Source organism: Podarcis tiliguerta (genome assembly GCF_965153285.1).
Source record: "Podarcis tiliguerta genome assembly, chromosome: 10".
Lineage (NCBI taxonomy): Eukaryota > Metazoa > Chordata > Lepidosauria > Squamata > Lacertidae > Podarcis > Podarcis tiliguerta.
Window position 1 is genome coordinate 57,249,848 of NC_139543.1, and position 13,732 is coordinate 57,263,579.

The 13,732-nt window shown below is 40.7% G+C and overlaps 1 long non-coding RNA gene across 2 annotated transcripts in view; it reads right to left on the reverse strand.

Annotated features, from left to right (window-relative positions):
* Positions 1-6,459, reverse strand: part of LOC310659316 — a 66,824-nt gene extending 60,365 nt beyond the window's left edge. The window contains exon 1 of one of the 2 annotated variants that reach the window (XR_014502750.1): positions 6,186-6,459. This is a non-coding gene — a long non-coding RNA (uncharacterized lncRNA). Of the gene's footprint in view, positions 1-6,179 lie in introns of both variants that reach the window. The other variant, XR_014502751.1, reaches the window with a different exon arrangement.
* Positions 6,460-13,732: the final 7,273 nt, after the last annotated feature.

Here is a 13,732-nt window from a genome sequence, read left to right on the forward strand (position 1 = left end):
TACTTGAGGAAGACTATTCAAAAGATGAGATCTAGGCAGAATTGTCAGTTTTTGCAAAACAAGCATACAGTACTTGGTTGGAACATCAAATTGTGATCACCAAAAGCAAGCAAGTAATGAAATGAAAACAGAATAGAGAATGCTAAGCTGGAAATTCTCAGATCTAGAGTTTTGCAGCTAAGCAAGAGTCCCTGGAGACTCCCTGGAAAAGACCCTGATGTTGGGAAAGATGGAGGGCACAAGGAGAAGGGGACGACAGAGGACGAGATGGTTGGACAGTGTTCTCGAAGCCACAAACATGAGTCTGACCAAACTGTGGGAGGCAGTGGAAGACAGGAGTGCCTGGCGTGCTCTGGTCCATGGGGTCACGAAGAGTCGGACACGACTAAATGACTAAACAACAACAACAACAAGATATATAATACAGTACATGCATTACAAAAGCTCTCCAGCAGTTTATTTATTTTTTTAATGGCAAGTGCCACTATGGTGCTGACTTTTAAAGCATTAATAGCTGCTGCAATAAAATGAATAGAAAGTTGAGGTAATTTTAATCTGTTTTAGTATTTTAAGTACTGTATGCTTTAAAGTATGGTTGTGAATTTTTCTTTATTTTACTGTTTTATCTTTTGTAAACCACTTTTGAGGGAGGGGTGTTTTCACAATCAAGCCGTGTGTACATTTTTATGAAATAAATAAATAAATAAAATAAGGGGGAAATGAATTGGGACATAGCATTACAGGAAGATGGGTATAACTCCACATTCCCGCTAGAGCCATTTCCCCAGTGAAAATATCTCCAACTGCTATTTGCTCTACAGGACAAAGCATACAAATCTAATGCAAATACCTGCATTGTTTGTTTTGTGCTGCAGGGCAAACAGCAGCTTTGGGAAAGCAATTTTAATTGGGAAATGGTGCAGAGGCAGCAAAGGTTTGCACCTTCGGCAGCGTCCCAATCCGAGTCCCCTCCTTGCACCTGCTACTAAGGCTCTTTTGAAAACGTAGGCAGTCCTATTCACTGAGCTCCAGCACTGTGTTTACTTTCATCTTTGGTTTCTTCATAAGGGCTGGAAAAGACCCAGCAGCACAGGCAGTTGCTGGCAGTCAAAAGAGACAATACTGGAGGGGAAATGGTTTTACTAAGATTAAGGTATTTTCGTGTGTCTTGATGAAGTGATTTTCATTTTAGCATATATGTTTAGTATGAATTAAATGAAGGAAACTGCAGCCTACTGCAGCTCATGCCACCACACGTGCTGGGTTTCAGGGTTCTATGGCAAAGATGGGCAGAAATCAGGTTGTTATTCTAATAGATCACAGGGCACTCTGCAATAGTTGGTGGCTTCCAGTGGCTTGAACAATGACACAAAGCCCACCCTATTAGAATTATTAGAGTCCCTGTAATAACACAGATAGATAGACATGATAGATAGACAGACAGACAGACAGACAGACAGACAGACAGACAGATATGCAGCTCCTCCCAGTGTTTGGGTCATGGGATGCAGTTGATCAGTTCCAACAACCTTGTAAATAAGGCTCCAAAAGTTAGTAGGGCACAGAGGAGGTGGCCTTCTTTCTCTGGCAGACTACAGGGTTCTATGATAGGCTCAGAGTAGGAAGAGAACTCTACATCCCTCTTTAACTCGCCTACTTCTTCACCTGCATTGCCTACAGCTACCAGGCTAGCGTTTAAACGCAAGGTGTTCTACCACTCCAGCTACTATTTGCACCTGGTTCAGGTCGGTAGATCTTGGAATTCCTAGTTTAAAAAGAAAGGAGAATCTGAAAGCCTGAGGTCTGCCTACACCTGCTCTATGGGATGACCTCCTGTATTTCTAGTTTGTATTTTTATTTGTTTTTAAGTAGAGTGTGGCCCACTCCAAGACCAGAAGACAGAGTGAGTTCAGTTTAAATAAACAGTTAAGAAAGCTGTGTGCTTACAGTAGTTAAAGTATCAGATAAGCAGGGTGGAGAGACCCAGTCTTCCCACAGCCATATAGCTAGACTAACCTAACTAGTTAGACAAGTCACTATCTTTCAGCCTAATCTACCTCAGAAAAGGCAACCAAAATGATCAAGGGGATGGAGCAGCATTTGTTAGTTTAGAGACTGTGAGTAAGAGGCAGCATCATAAGAAGTTTATGAAATGATGCACGGCATGGAGAAAGAGGCTTTCCTGCCTCTCTCATAACACAGGAACTTGTGGGTATCCCCTGAAGCTGAATGTTGGGAGATTTGGGGCAGATAAAAGAAAGTACTTCTTCATGCAGTGCATAGCTGAACTATGGAACTCACTGCCACAGGAGGCAGTGATGGCTTTAAAGGAGAATTAGATAAATTGATGAATGAGTGATTTTTGGAACTCAGTTGGAAAGATGATGTGTAAATGCAATCCCATGCCATTGGAAATAAACCTTATATCACATCATAGTCTCAAGTGACCTTCATTCCAAGGAAACCAAACCCAAAGTTTGCACTGGAATTCCCAAACTCTCTTCCTCCTGCACACTGAAGACCGACATGAAACACAGGGAGGGATGGCAGACTACAGATTCCATCAGCGCTAGGGTCACTGATAGTTATAGCTGCCTTTGACAAAGTGAAACCAGGTGAAAGCTGCACTCTCACCTTATGGGAAAAGAGTGGAAAATCACAGTGACTACTTTTTATTAGGTACATTTGGAGACCAAATTGCGGGTGTCTTGATGGCTTGGGTACTGGTGCAGAAATAAATTGGGTTCCCCATTGTTTTCCCTGCAAAAAAAAAGATAAATTGATGAATGATGAGGTTATATACTATCCATACTGGGTATGTTCTACCTCCACTGTCAGAGACAATCAGCTTCTGAATGCCAGTTGCTGGGTATCACACGTGGGCAGAGTGCTGTTGCACTTATGTCCTGCTTGCTTCCCCCCGGACAACAATTCTGCCCTTTAAATCCCAGTAATGTCCTAAAAAATCTGGAACATATGGCAGCCCCATGCTGGACTAGATGTTATTCTGCATTTCTGAATTGCTCCAGCTACTATATAATAAATTTAGTTTCAGTGGCAGGTGTAAAGCCGCTACCAATGAGGATTTTGGAATGTCGAAGAGTTGGATAACTTGCTATTCTGGCAGCCTTATGAACAGAATCATTGCCCTTGATCCAAACCTATTTAGAAATCCAGCCGCAAGTTATATCATAGTTCCATGAAAACAGTCTCCAATTGGGAATGGATAACAGAAAGATATGAGTGAAAGTTATATCTAGAGAAGTTCATGAACTCTGAGAATTAGAGCACTGTCAAGTTTACTTATTTATAAGATTTCTTACCCACACGTCACCATAAGGTCCCCAGAGTGTACAATTCTTAGACACATGATTGAGAAGCTAGGCAGTAATTTTTAATGTCTCTCCCTGACAAGAATGGAACACCTGCAGGAAACTCTCAACTCCAACCCAATACAACTGCCATCTAGTGGAAAAAACATACAGTGGCACTATCCACACATTACCCTTTCGTTAAGAAGAGAATTACATATATCAGCACTATTGAAATATCCTGTAGTTCAGGTTTTCAGTCACACATCTCTAAATCTCAAAGGCTTCCAAATAACTCAAACAATGCAAGTGATCTGACTAGTAAAATAACTGGCAGAATCTTAGTAAATGAGCTTAGTTTTTCAGGTACCACTTGTGCATTTGGTGATGGTACTTTCTAAGGGATAGGAAAATTATGTCAATCGTTTCTGTTAAGTATTCCATATTTTACCTGTGCAAAATATGATCTCTGTTTCATTTTCCCCCCTTGTGCTAAAGGCTGGAATTTACCAGCCCTATTTCCACCACATTTTATATTCTCTCTCTCTCTCTCTCTCTCTCTCTCTCTCTCTCTCTCTCTCTCTCTCTCCTGGCTCTAAATACGGTAGTTCTCACTGAATTGCCAGTTACAGAAATCCTACTTTAGTTTATTTTGATAATTGGAAAGGTACTTATTCCAGGTCAGGTCATTCTGAAATAAGATTCATATCTAAGTTTTCTCATTAATATAACACTCTCCTGGCTATTAGTGATGTTGGCCTGTAGCTTAAAATATGTGAGTCGTCCTACCTCAAGATTTTATTTGCAGTCCTTGCAGCCCTCTTTGCCTCTCTGCTTGTTTGAAGGAAAAAATGGACTAGTGGTGATATGGCAGAAATTCTACTGCTTTAAATTGAGCTGTATTGTCTATTACATAGACTGTGATACAACCGTTCATTATTAGGCCTTCTAATTCACTCAGTGGTTAGTAAAGCACTTTCTGGTCATCTCTGGTATTTTGTAAGCTTCAGGTTCTGGATCTCCATGAGTAACAGTTTGGATTTGATGAAATGTATTTTCTGTACTCCACCTAATACATATCTGTTTGCATTCTCTGCTAACCACTGGGGGGCCTGTTGGCACTGTAAAATTTTAATATATATCTTTGTAAATGCAGCCTCCTTAACTGGTCCCCCAAACCAGGATGCAGTGGATTTCAGTAGCAGATCTAGTGGTTGTACTTCTGTTGAGGTTTCTTGCAAATATCAACCTAGATAAATGATAGAATAGATGTTATCCACACGGGTATATCTATCCTGCAGACCAATATTGGTTTGATTCCTCATTAATTATAAAAATAAATGATAGAATAGATGTTATCCACACAGGTATATCTATCCTGCAGACCAATATTGGTTTGATTCCTCATTAATTATAAAAATAATCAAAGAAATTATAGTTTGCTGAGGTGCTAAGAATACTGGGTTAGCTTTCTCTTACAGAACTATAATTCCCAGAGTGTCCAGTGTGTGTTGGAAGGAATAACAGTGAAATCTACTGAAATTTATGGTGTAGATATGCCCTTCGTTTATGTAGCACATGGTAAGGATTACATTATTACCAAGTGGATTTTGGAGAACAGATGGCCAGCCTGATCCTCAAAATACTTTGCAGCGTCCAGCCTCATTGAAACAAATGGTGCTTGCACCCAGCAGAGCACTCAAACCAATATCGTTAAAATGACACATTCAACGCCTCATCTGCGCAAAGCAGAAAAGGCTTAGCCCACATAAACTTGACACTTCCCTGTCAGTCAGCCAAATGATGACCTCGTATGCATATAGGCTCCTAGTCTCCAAAGGGAGCAATTAATGCAAGGCACAAGGTTCTCCAGATGTGACGGAATTGTTTGTTCCCATGGGCTGTAGCATCACAACATTCTATTGCTTTTACATGCCTAAATATGAATTAAGCTTTAAAGTAGCCTCCAAGCCAAAATAAAAACAGGATTGCTTTCAGTTTTGCAGAAGGATATTTTGTCCAATCTAGTACATAACAGACACTGCCATATTAACAGATACATGCTATGTACTTATGCAGCCTGATTCTATGTGTGTTTACTCAGAATTTCAGTGTGGCTTACTCTCAAGTAAGAATGGCAGCCTTAGTTATTTTCAGTCCTATATTAACAAACATGAGGGTACTTTAATTCTGTTTACCTTTTGTCTTCTTCTTTCCCCAATAGCAGGTGTTAACAGAGCTTAATGTATACACGCTTAATGTATGGCCGCAACACTGTTGTGCAATTTGCTCCCTAGAGAAGCCCACTTGACCACTTCTTTGCTGACCTTTAACTTGACTTTTTAAAACAGGCTTTTAAATTCCATCCTATTTCTGACTCCATTTTGTGGCTGTATGCTCTCTTGTATTACGGTATTAATTTATGTTAAATTGCATTTTTAAATCATATTTATTTTTGATTTTAAAAAAATTACAAAAGCACAAGTATATACAATGTGTAACAAAAATTCCCATCTCTTCCCTCTCTCCAAAATATTCCATGTGCATATATGTAGCTCCAAAAAAAAGCTAAGTAACAGTGAATTTCATGTGCTGAATTTTGGATAGTTGATTGTTGAGCATTGTTGTCTATTCTTATCTTAACATTTATTTCCAGAGAGAGACCTGAATTGCTGGTGCTTTGATAATTGTACTCTCTCTTCTAATGTACTGAAGTAACAATATACCAAGTTTCCTCAAAATCATCTTTAGTTCTCATGGTAAGTTGCATTTTAACTGTTGCTGTAAGGGCCGTTTCAGTTGAAAGTTTAGGATGTAAGTGTGTTGCACAAGCAGTGAGAGCCAGTATAGTGTGCTGATTAAAAGTACTTACACTATAATAATAATAATAATAATAATAATAATAATAATAATAATTTATTATTTATACCCCGCCCATCTGGCTGGGTTTCCCCAGCCACTCTGGGCGGCTTCCAAAAGAATATTAAAATACTGTGATACATCAAACATTAAAAGCTTCCCTAAACAGGGCTGCCTTCAGATGTCTTCTAAAAGTCTGGTAGTTGTTGTTCTCTTTGACATCTGGTGGGAGGGCGTTCCACAGGGAGGGCGCCTCTACCGAGAAGGCCCTCTGCCTGGTTCCCTGTAACTTGGCTTCTCGCAGTGAGGGAACCGCCAGAAGGCTCTCGGTGCTGGACCTCAGTGTCCGGGTAGAGCGATGGGGGTGGAGACGCTCCTTCAGGTATACTGGACCGAGGCCCCTCCTCTGCCACAGAGCTTACTGTCATGGTCTATTGGAGAAAGCATGAATAGTGCCAGGACAGTTGTTAGAAGGTTGTCCATGGGACCCAATGCCTCCATCTTTTGCACCAGGTCCTGGATCTTCTCCCCCCTTTTTAATCCTCAATTATTTGAAAGCTTTGCTTAAATGGGAAAACACAGTGCCAGTGAGACACCCTCCCACCTCCTTAATTTGCTTTTGGCCCTCACTTAAAACATTGTTATGTAGGCAAGCGTGTCCAGACATGAAGAAGTTACTTGCGTTTTCTCTCTTTTTAGCTACTGCTGATTTGAATGTTTTTATTTAACTGCTTTTTATCGAGAATTTTAATCCTTTATTTTTATAAACCTCTTAAGAGCAATCCAATGGTATATAAATTTTGCTAAATAAATAATATTGTCAATACCTAGCAATGGCCTTGCACATTGCCTTGAGTTCATGGGGGGCGGAGAACAGGACAAAATTTTAATAAAATACTGATGACTGATAATACATTGACTTTTCCACCAATATAAGTTGGAGAAAAGCCTATCATAACCACCCCCCTACTGGGCAGGAACTCATCAGACTTAAACATAGGGAACAGCTTTAGCCCATCCATTCCAAAGATTCTCTCCACTCCCTGCCCCGCCCCCCCAGATAGTGGTTATTCCCTGAGCCCAGCTGATGAAAGACACAGATGTGCTTACAGAGAAGCAGCTCTTGCCGCCTCCCTTGTTCCCCAGAGCCCTTCTCAGCCAGCTTGATATCTAAGTGGAAAGGAAGAAAATAGGCTGTCAAGTGAGGTTGCCACCCAAATGATTTTCTGAATTGATTAGCTCCTCTCTCTTTTTGCAACCCCCGCCCCAATCACAGATCCCGAGGCTTGCAAGCAGAGATCCTTGCAGATCTTACAGGCTAAGTAATGACATGGGGTAAGAGAACTCTAGGGAAAACCTAGATGGAACCTTATAGAAAATGAGACAAAGGAAAAGGCAAAGCAGGGAGGGGGAACAACCCAAAAGGGGCACTAAATAACTGCCAGAAAGGAGCACAGATTGTAACAGTCGGAGACCACCTTGGGGCTGCAGCTGGTTTTGTCTCTCTGACTTAAAGGAGAGGCAAGGCAAGCATGCTGGGAAAAGACTGTAGACTGAAGAGTTAATTAATAAGGGATGGACAAGCAGGCAGAGAAAAGGGAGGCTTAAATCCTCAACTTTTCTGTGGACCAAGCATCCGAATAAAAGATATGCTAAGCAGGAGCCTGCTACTGAAGCTAGTTATGGTCAGCAGTTATTGTGCTATGGCTTGTGCACAGAGCTGATGCAAAATGCCATTTGGAATGGGGAAAAGAAAATCAGCAAATACCAGATATTGAAAGACCCAACTTTCAGAAGACCAGCTTGCATAATATTACAAGGTCCCTTTGGGGCATAAAATGAAAGCTCTGTAGTGTTTTCTAATTATTATTACTAAGAGCATGTGTGTACAGATTTCATTACAGGCATTGCAACTGTATGGCCACTTTGAGTTTCTACAAGTTTTGCACACTGCTCAACATATCACTCTTCTATGTTCATAGGCTGTATGCTACGGAATACCAGTTGCAATGAGTTGGGTTGGGTTTAGAGAGCGCTGCTGCCTTATGTCCTGCTTGTGGGCTTCCCAAAGGCATCTACAGTGGTCACTAAGGTTAAGTACTTAATTCGTTCCGAAGGTCTATACTTAACCTGAAACTGTTCTTAACCTGAAGCACCACTTTAGCTAATGGGGCCTCCTGCTGCCGTTGTGCCGCCGGAGCATGATTTCTGTTCTCATCCTGAAGCAAAGTTCTTAACCTGAAGCAATATTTCTGGGTTAGCGGAGTCTGTAACCTGAAGTGTATGTAACCTGAAGCGTATGTAACCCGAGGTACCACTGTAGTAGGTCACGTAGGAAACAGGATGTTGGATTAGATGGGGCCTTGCTCCAACCTGCCAGGATTCAGCTGATGGTAGGCAGTGCACAGAGTATCTTTTCTAAATAGCCTGTGAAATTGGAGTCTAAGAGTAGGTGGGATTCTTCTTCAATATCCAATGGACCCATATGGTACTTGCATGTTTGTCCCTGAGAAGCAAATAATGGCTTCAGGGGTGGGGGATTTAGAGAAGAAAAACAGCATTTGAAAAAGGGTTAATCACTTCCCCCTCAGCCTCATGACCCCAACCCGATTTGCTCCCTGGTCTCTGCGGCTGCTTTTCAGCTTTTAGAAAAGTGCGGGAGATCTGATTATGGATCTCCTGCCATCTCATCTAGTTGTCCTCTTGCTGATTGCTTGTATGAGTTTTACTTGTGTTTTTTTTTAATTTAAGTCTGAATAAAATTTGCACCTGTGTTTTGTTTTAAGATGCAAATATGTATTGCTGCAGGGATTAGCATATAAAAGTCATTTACCCTCCTGTGTTTCAGTAAAATAGCTCTGAGGAATCTGAAGCCCTCCATTATTCCCAGCCAGCAAGGCCAGTGGTCAGTGATGATGATGATTAACATTTCTATACCGCCCTTCATCCGAAGATCACAGGGTGGTTTACAACATAAAACACAAAAATGAATATCATAATAAAAAACAAAACAACTCCCCCCCCCCCAAAGTTTAAAAGGCCATAGATTGTTTAATTAGCCAGAGACCTGTGAGAAGAGGATTGTTTTTGCCTGGCACCTAAAGGCACCAGGTGACCATCCTTGGGGAGGGTATTCCATAAGCGAGGAGCCACTGCAGAAAAGGCCCTTTCTTGTGTTGCCAACCTCTTATAGAGGAGGTACATAAAGAAGGGTCCAGGTTGGTTCATATGGGGAAAGTGATGATGGTTGTTGTAGTCAGACAAGATCTGGAGGGTCACAAGTTAGCCATCCCTAAGTATAAGAGAAGGGGATTGTCTATTTAACTTCACTAGGAAGTCCTATTTAATTGTACCCTACACCCACACCCCAAAATAATTAGGAGTAAGCAAGGCCTCTCAAACGCCAGCCTTTGGCAGAATGTACTATATTAATTCCACAGTTATTCAAGTCAGTTGACTAGGATGGCACTCCTAGGATGCTACCTAATAAGCACTAACCATTACCTGCTGAATAACGGTCATCTCCTTTCTGCAATAAGATTAACTTCAAGATTAATGTAATGAGGAATAAATGCTTTTTAAATTGGTTCTAAATTGCATGGATTATGAGTTCATTATGCCTCAGATCTAAAAAAACCTCTCACTTCCTTCATCTCCTTTTCAAATTTCAGCCATCCGTTTTACATATCTGAGTATTATAGGAACATAACTGTATGTTAACCTGGAAGCAGCTTGTCCTTCTGGAATTAAGACATTTTTAAAATTCAAAATACATGATACAACTTTGTGTTTCATGTATAGGCCAATTTGTGATTTTAAAAAAACATATAAAATAAAAAGGAGGGAGTCTAGTTATATGAAAAAAACACCCAACTGCCTTATAATCTCTACCCCAATACACTTGCAAAAAAAAAAGAAAGAAAGAAAAGGGAAGAAATGTCTTACAACTTCTGACTCCATATGTAGCACTTTCTCTATTTAACACGCCCCGCACCACCACCAATGCAATGCTCAGTCATTAGTAACTGAAGCTATAGTCTTTCAAAAAAAGCAGCAAGCCTATGCTGGGAACTTATGGGCTATGCATGCCAGTTGGGGTAACATAACAGTAACACCCTTGCAGTGTTACAGGTATTCTTGTACATTACTATATCAAGTTGGCAACTTTAATTTCAGAAAAAATATTCATTATGGTGATGAAGTGTGTGATGATATTTCACTACAGGGATAATATCATCTGTGGCACAGTCTTTCCAGCTATTCTTTGTGAAGTCACTGCTAAGGTTTCAGGTTACAGTGGTACCTCGGCTTATATACGCTTCAGGTTACAGACTCCGCTAACCCAGAAAAAGTACCTCAGGTTAAGAACTTTGCTTCAGGATGAGAACATAAATTGTGTGGTGGTGGCGCGGCAGCAGCGGGAGGCCCGATTAACTAAAGTGGTGCTTCAGGTTAAAAACAGTTTTAGGTTAAGAACGGACCTCCGGAACGAATTAAATATGTAACCAGAGGGACCACTGTATATAATTCTTTGCTTGTGATGATACAAACCTGCCTTCTGAAGTTACATGGGTGGCAACCAGAGACAGGCCCTTTTCTATAGTGACACCATTTCTCTGGAACATAGTCCCAAGATGTTCACTTGGTGCCTATACTAACATTTAGGTACCTGGTGAAAAACTTGTTTTCTTGAATTTTTATTTAATTTAGCTTATTTCTGGGTTTTTCATACTGTTTTTAGAGTTCTGAGTATTTCTTGTTTTAGTATTATTTTGATTTTAAAACAGCATGCCACCTACAGCAGTTTAAATGGAGAAAGCACGTATTTTAAATAACTTAGGCACATCTGTTTTCTTGAGCCTGATGGATTTCCTTCTAGAAAGAAATTTTGGCATAACTTTCCATTCTTGAATAACCACCCAGGTAATGTTATGCATTAATACCTATTAAGTAGCATTTTATGAAACTGTATCTGTTTCTGAATATGGCAAACAGACTGCCATATTTATCAATACACACACCGATAAGCATATTTCATTTGTATTTTAAGATCTACATTGTCTTCCAATTTGTTTTGCAAAATAATTCAAGGTGCTAGTTTGACCTATCAAGTAATAAATTAGCAATGGGAAACCTATGGTTTTCCAGATGTTGCAGCCTAGTTTCCATCAGCCCTGATTACTGGAAATGCAGGATAGGGCTGATGTCAGCCCTATAACACCTGTAAGCCCACCCTTGTCCCAGTCCGAGACAACAGTATCTGGAAGACTGTTTTCATCCACACAAACCTGCCCAACAGCCAGGGCATAGGCAAACTCGGCCCTCCAGATGTTTTGGGACTACAACTCCCATCATCCCTGACCACTGGTCCTGTTAGCTAGGGAGGATGCGAGTTGTAGTCTTAAAACATCTGGAGGGCCAAGTATGCCTATGCCTGCCCAATGTCTTAATCTGAGGCTCTTCTCCCACCATGACTGTGGTCTTTTCTCTGCATGCACCATATTTATGGAACATTGGCTTCAGGGACGTTCATCAGATTCCATTTGTTATATTTTTGGCAGTTTGCTCTCTTTATTTGAGCTTTTGGTGAGTAAGGATTTGGTTTTTGATTGTACATACTTATTTACAATTTATTTGAATTGCTTGTGGTTTCTTCTTCTGGTTAACTGCATTGCTGTTTTAATTATTTTATCTGTTAATTGTACTCAGGGTACAAAATGCAGCTTCTGTTGGGACAAAATTTTGATTGCATGGGCACATTTTTTTTAAATTGTACTGTTGCACAGAGTAGCAGATACATGGGATGAGAAGAAAGGAGATGCTAAAAGCTAGCCAACAATGGTGGGAGAGATTGTGTGTGTTGCTCTGAGAGTAATGCTGCAGGGAGAAAAAGAAGGAAAACACAGTCTGGGTGAAAGAGAACAGAAAAATCACAATGACACCACTCTACCCTACAGAGAAGAATACAACTGTGCTCTCTGCACAAAATCAAGGGCAGATATTTAGGGTCATTTAATTACTTTCAACAGAAGGTGTGGCGATTTTTAAAAATGCACCCTACAAAGGCAATAGGATTCACTATGTGACCCGCAGACTGCACTGCAAATAACACTGCCATAGATGACCAGGGTATTAATTTTAGATCTCATGAATTGGAATACAGCATGTACACAAAAGAAAGACACCCTACTGTTAACGCTGTAGTTATGGTGGAGCATGAAGGCTGTCATCTATCGAGTCATTGCCTGCAACTATCTCGCGTTTTCCTTTGAGGCCTCCTGTCTGAGTATTTAGACAGGAGGCCTCAAACCCTGTTTATGTGACTTAATAAGATCATAGCAAATTGGTACCTCAAGTTGCTGCACCAGACTGTTCTGCCTCCCAGAGGGGCTGGAGGAAACAATACTAATTTGCATTTATTTCTGTGTTGAAATATATTCAGATACACTGTATCAGGACTGGCCACATAGTTACCAAGCTTAAACTTTGGCTATATATCTTGCCAAACTGCACAAATAATGTAGATCATTTTGAGAGGCATAGGTCGTCTCATAGGCAGGATGGTGGTCTCAGATGGTCCCATGGACACTCTTGAGAGCCTGTTTGAAGAAGACGGGGGACGTTACTTGCTAGCCAGCTGTCCAAACAGCTCCCTTTTCACTTCTGCTACCACTGTAAGCATCTCACAGGCTTCCCCAGCCAGTATTCCCACACTAGCTTTTAATAGTAGTTCTAAAACTGGTCACGGAAAACATATTGGAGGCACTTTTGCAAAGTGTGAGCATATCCTGGAAGGAAGTAGACAGTGATGGTTAGGCAGGGATAGACAAGAGGCAAGGCAAGGGAGATGCTGGGACAACAGGAGAACAAATAAAAAGTTAGAGATGAGTGAGGGGGGAAGGAAAGTGGGAATAAAACTGAGGAAAGAGTCAATAGGTGTGAGCACTCTTTGCCTATGGAGGTGTGCATGCACTGTAGGTATGCGAAAGGCTAATGGAGAAACGTGCATGGACATGATTTATAATGAGAAAATGCCAAAATTGGGTGTGCAAGCGCAGTGTCCCCGTTTCCCTCATGCCCCATTTTTCCATGCATTGCAAGCATTTGTTGCTCTCCACTAGTTTATTACTACTACTCACCCACATAACACATACACATTATGGCAAGAGATAAGCCATAATTATTTTGTGGACAGAAGTACAGTAGGTTTGGATATTATTTTCATCAGATAGTTTACTTCTTTAATGCTATGCCACCACCCATTCTCGTCCCCTAGGCCAAGCTCTGATTTACGTTTTCAGAGAAGGATTAATTACACCTTATTGCTTGTTCACATAGCAGGCTAGTATCATCTTCAAAGGACCATTACAGGGAGAAGGAAGAAGGAGACATGCCCCATAATTTAGTGGCCATTACTTTTAAATTAGAAGGTTAATTGTTAGGGCACTTCAACTTACATTCTAATGCTCAGTTCTGTCTGCTAACTGTAAAATAAAACATTACCTTAAATGTAACAAGAGGCTGCAACTGAAATGTATGGATTTTTATATATAAATTAACCA